This window comes from Equus przewalskii, chromosome 10 (genome assembly GCF_037783145.1).
Source record: "Equus przewalskii isolate Varuska chromosome 10, EquPr2, whole genome shotgun sequence".
Classification (NCBI taxonomy): Eukaryota; Metazoa; Chordata; class Mammalia; order Perissodactyla; family Equidae; genus Equus; species Equus przewalskii.
Genome location: NC_091840.1, coordinates 17365510 through 17371509, shown reverse-complemented (window position 1 = coordinate 17371509; position 6000 = coordinate 17365510).

Genomic DNA, 6000 nt, shown 5'->3' with positions numbered 1-6000 from the left:
TCAGGTCTTACCTTCAAGTCTTGGATCCAATTTGAGTTAATTTTTGTGTATGGTGAAAGATAATGGTCTGCTTTCATTCTTTCCCATGTGGCTGTCCAGTTTCTCCCACACCATTTATTGAAGAGACTTTCCTTTCTTCATTGTATGTTCTTAGCTCTCCATTGAAGATTAGCTGTCTGTAGATGTGTGGTTTTATTTCTGGGCTTTCAATTCTGTTCCATTGATCTGTGTGTCTGTTTTTGTATCAGTACCATGCTGTTTTTATTACTATAGCTTTGTAGTATATTTTGAAGTCAGTGATTGGGATGCCTCCAGCTTTGCTTTTTTTTCTCAGGATTGCATTAGCTATTTGGGGTCTTTTGTTGCCCCATATGAATTTTAGGATTCTTTCTTCTATTCTCATGAAGCATGTCTTTGGGATTCTGATGGGATTGCACTGAATCTGTAGATTGCTGTAGGTAGAATGGATGTTTTTATTATGTTTATTCTTCCAATCCATGTGCATGGAATCTCTTTCCATTTATTTATGTCATTATCAATTTCTTTCAATAACGTTTTATAGATTTCGTTACATAGGTCTTTCACCTCCTTGTTTAAATTTATTCCTAGGTATTTCGTTCTTTTTGTTGCAATTGTAAATGGGATTGTATTCTTGAGTTTTCTTTCTGTTAGCTCGTTATTAGAGTATAGAAATGAAACATTTTTGTAAGTTGATGTTGTACCCTGTAACTTTGCTGTAGTTGTTGATCATTTCTAATAGCTTTCCTATGGATTCTTCAGGGTTTTCTATATATAAAATCATGTCATCTGCAGACAGTGAGAGTTTCGCTTCTTCATTGCCTATTTGGACTTTTATTTCTTTTCCTTGGCTTTGCTCTGGCCAAAACCTCCAGTACTCTGTTGAATAAAAATGATGAGAGTGGGCACCCTTGTCTTGTTCCTGATCTCAGAGAGGTGGCTTCCAGTTTTTCACCATTGAGTATGATGTTGGCTCTGGGTTTGTCATATGTGGGCTTTATTATATTGAGGTACTTTCCTTCTATATCCATTTTATTGAGAGTTTTAATCATAAATAGATGTTGGATCCTGTCAAATGCTTTCTCTACGTCTATTGAGATGATCATGTGGTTTTTATTCCTATTTTGTTAATGTGGTGATTTATTGATTTGCAGATGTTGAGTCATCCCTGTGTCCCTGGTATAAATCCCACTTGGTCATGGTGTATGATCTTTTTAATGTATTCATTTGGTTTGCTAATATTTTGTTGAGGATTGTTGTATCTATGTTCACAATGATACTGACCTGTAATTTTCCTTTTTTGTATTGTCCTTGTCTGGCTTTCATATGAGGGTGAGGGCCTTGTAGAATGTGTTAGTCAGAGTTCTGTCTTCCTAAATTTTTTGGACTACTTAGAGAAGGATAGGTATTAAATCTTCTTTGAATGTTTGGTAGAATTCTCCAGAGAAGCCATCTGGCCCTGGACCTTTATTTTTTGGGAAGTTTTTGATTACTGTTTCAATTTCTTTCTTGTGATTGGTCTATTCAGATTCCCTATTTCTTCTTGGTTCAGTTTTGGGAGGTTGTATGAGTCGAAGAATTTATCCATTTCTTCTAGATTGTCCAATTTGTTGGCATATAGTTTTTCATAGCATTCTCTTATAATCCTTTGTATTTCTGTGGTATACATTGTAATTTCTCTTGTTTCATTTCTAATTTTCTTTATTTGAGACTTCTGTTTTTTTCTTAGTGAGTCTGGCTAAGGGTTTGTCAACTTTGTTTATCTTCTGAAGGAACTGACTCTTTGTTTCATTCATCCTTTCTTCTGTTTTTTTTGTTTGTTTCATTTAAGTTATTTCTACTCTAATTTTTATTATTTCCCTCCTGCCGACTTTGGGATTTGTTTGTTCTTCTTTTTCTAGTTCTGTTAGGTGTAGTTTAAGATTGCTTATTTGAGATTTTTCTTATTTGTTAATGTAGGCCTGTAGTGCTATGAATTTCTCTCCTAGGACTGCTTTTGCTGCATCCCGTAAGAGTTGGTATGGCATATTTTCATTCTCATTTGTCTCCAGATGTTTTTTGATTTTTAAAAAAATTTCTTGGGGCTGGCCTGGTGGCACAGTGGTTAAGTGTGCACGTTCCACTTTGGTGGCCCAGGGTTCACCGGTTCAGATCCCAGGTGCAGACATGGCACTGCTTGACAAGCTATGCTGTGGCAGGCATCCCACATATAAAGTAGAGGAAGATGGGCATGGATGTTAGCTCAGGGCCAGTCTTCCTCAGCAAAAAGGGGAGGATTAGCAGTAGTTAGCTCAGGGCTAATCTTCCTCAAAAAAAAAAAAAATTCTTCAATGATCCATTGGTTGTTCAGTAGCATGTTGGTTAATCTCCACATGTTTGTCCCCTTCCCAGGTTTTTTCTTGTAGCTGGTTTCTAGTTTCATAGCATTATTGTCTGAAAAGGTATTTAACATGATTTCAATCTTCTTAAATTTATTGAGGATTGCCTTCTTTCCCAACATATGGTCTATCCTTGAGAATGTTCCATGTGCACTTGAGAAGAACGTGTATTCTGTTGTCTTTGGATGGTGTGTTCTATATATGTCTATTAAGTCCAACTGATCTAATTTTTCACTTAAATTCACTATTTCTGTGTTGACTTTCTGTCTGGAGGATCTGTCATGGATGTAAGTGGGGTGTTAAGGTCCCCTACTATTATTGTATTGTTGTTAATATCTCCTTTTAGGTTTGTTAAGTTACTTTATGAACTTTGGTGCTCCTGTTGGGTGCATATATATTTATAAGTGTTATGTCTTCTTGGCAGAGTGTCCCTTTTATCATTATATACTTCCTCTCTTTGTCTCTTATTACCTGTTTTGTCTTGAAGTCTACTTTGTCTGATATAAGTATGGCAACATCTGCTTTCTTTTGTTTGTTATTAGCTTGAGTATCATCTTCCATCTCTTCACTCTGAGCCTGTGTTTGTCTTTAGAGCTGAGATGTGTTTCCTGGAGGCAGCATATTGTTGGGTCTTGTTTTTAAATCCATCCCGCTGCTCTGCATCTTTTGATTGGAGAATTCAATTCATTTACATTTAGAATGACTATTGATATATGAGGGCTTAATGCTGCCATTTTATTGCTCACTTTCCAGTTCTTCTGCATTTCCCTTGTTTCTTGTCCCATGTATTTCAGACTACCAATTCAGTTTGGTAGTCTATGATGATTTTCTTAGTTTTCTATTTATCATTTGTGTCTCTGTTCTGACTATTTGTTTAGTGGTTACCATGAGGTTTGTATAAAAAATCTTGTGGATGAGATAGTCCATTTTCTGATAGCCTCTTGTTTCCCTAAACTAAGCTGGTTCCATCCCTCTCCTCTTTCCCTTCTAAGTTATTATTCTCACAACTTATTCCATCTTATATTGTGAGTTTGTGGTTAAAATGATTAGATTATATTCATTTTTGATGTTTTCCTTCTCCTTATCTTTAATGTTTTAGTTAAACGTTTGCTAACCTGTTCGGCTAGAGAGCTGCAATTTTCTGATTTTGCCTACCTACTTATCTCCTTGCTCAAGGCTTTGTAGACCCTGTTTTTTTTTTTTTTCCCAGGTATGAGGGTCTCCTTGATAATTTCTTGGGGGTAGGGTCTTGTGGTGATGACCTTCCTTTGGTTTTATTTATCTGGGAGAGTTTTTGTTTCTCCATCGTATCTGAAGGATATTTTTGCTGGGTAGAGTATTCTTGGCTGAAAGTTTTTGTCTTTCCGAATTTTGAATATATCACTCCACTCTTTCCTAGCCTGTAAGGTTTCTGCTGAGAAATCCACTGAAAGCCTGATAGGGGTTCCTTTGTAAGTTATTTTCTTTTGCCTTGCTGCCCTTCATATTTTTTCTTTGTCATTGACTTTTGCCAGCTTTACTACTATATGCCTTGGAGAAGGTCCTTTTACACTGATATAGTTAGGCCATCTGTTGGCTTCTTTCACTTGTATTTCCAGCTCCTTACCCAGGTTTGGGAAGTTCTCAGGGATTACTTCTTTGAACAAACCTTATGTTCCATTCTCCATCTCTTCTCCCTCTGGGATACCTATAGTCCTTATGTTGCATTTCCTAATTGAGTGGGATATTTCTTGGAGAATTTCTTCATTCATTTTTAGTCTCAGTTCTCTGTCCTCCTTCATCTTCACTATTTCTATATTTCTCTTCCAGACTGCTGATTGTCTCCTCCATAATATCAATTCTATTATTCAGGGAGTCCAGATTTTTCTTTATCTCATTCATTGTATTTTTCATCTCCAACATTTCTGATTGGTTTTTCTTTATAATTTCAATCTCTTTTGTGAAGAAGTTCCTCATTTCATTGAGCTATCTGTATTTTCTCGTAACTCATTGAGTTTTTTTAACAATAGCTATTTTGAATTCTCTCTCATTTAGATTACAAATTTCTGTACCTTCAGGATTGATTTCTTGGTGCTTGTTATTTTCCTTCTGGTCTGGAGTATTAATACATTTTTTCACACTGCTTGATGGCATGGATTTGTGCCTCCACACAGTGGTAGTATCTGGTTGCAGCTTCCACCTGCCACCACTGGGTGGGGGTCAAGAACTGTGTATTCTGAGCCTGCTGCAGCCCTGGCTCACTCCCTCACAGCTGCTGCTTTTCTATTGTATGCGCATGTGCTCTTGCCAACCTGCTGCATTGGAGTGCCGGGTGGTGGTAGGGGTGCTTTCTTTCACTTGTGCAATCCTGGGGGGTGTTCTAGCTCTGCCCTCGCTATCTGCTCTCCTGGGGCACTGGCTTGATGAAGATGCCCCTGCAATAACTTAGCCACCTCTGTGTGGGGCTTTCTCACAGGCTGTGAGGGAATTTGGAGAGTGAAGGTATTCCTGTGAAGGGCTGCCCCTCCCCCCTCTCCTCTCAGAGCTGTCCCACACCCTGGGTCACTGCCATTGGGGGAGGGAGAGGAGATCCCCTTACCTCCTTCCATCTCCTCCAGGGGATTTCAGTACCTCTATCTTCAGAAATATGGCTGCATGGGTCTCTCAGACATCTTTTTGTTGTATGAGTGTCCTCTGTTGGTGTATGAATGTCCTTTCTGTTGTATCGTAGGGGGAAGAGTTCACTCTGCCTTGATGCTGACATCACCTCACAAAAAGTGTGGTTTTTTTTTCTACTTTATCTCCCCAAACCCCCCCTGTACACAGTTGTATATTTTAGTTGCAGGTCCTTCTAGTTGTGGGATGTGGGACGCTGCCTCAACGTGGCCTGACGAGCGGTGCCATGTCCGCGCCCAGGATCCGAACCCTGGGCCACCGCAGTGGAGCGTGTGAACTTAACCACTCAGCCATGGAGCTGGTCCCACAAAAAGTGTTTTAATGTAGTTACATTTACCATCATTTTTTCTTCATTTCTTTTCTTTTCTAATTTAAGGTCACTTTTATCTCCTCTTGCACTTTTAAAAGGATATTTCTTCTCTTTATTTTCATGCTTGTTTTTTGGGGGAGACTTTTTCATCATCAGAAAGGCTTTAATTTACTTTTTCTGAGTTTTTGCAATAGTTTTTTTATGGACATGGACTACTACTCCCTATTCCAAATAATTTCGTGGACAGAATTCTTCATTTCAGAGCCCTTATCTGTTAGTTCCACCCATTTTTGTGCAGTTTAAGGATTTTGCTGGTGCGAGTGGGAAGAAGAGTTCAGGTGCCTTGTTTCTCTTTTCGGCTAGTCTTGCATTCCCTGTTTTTCCTTTCACCACTTCTTCTTCATATCTGATTCTCCACTCAGAAACACTGCTTCTGAGGCTGCCACTTTGATCTCATACATTTTCTTTTCTTTCGTTTGTAAAGATTTTATTTTTCCTTTTTCTCCCCAAAGCTCCCTGGTACATAGTTGTGTATTTTTAGTTGTGGGTTCTTCTAGTTGTGGCATGTGGGACGCCACCTCAGCATGGCTTAATGAGTGGTGCCATGTCTGCGCCCAGGATCTGAAGCAGTGAAACCCT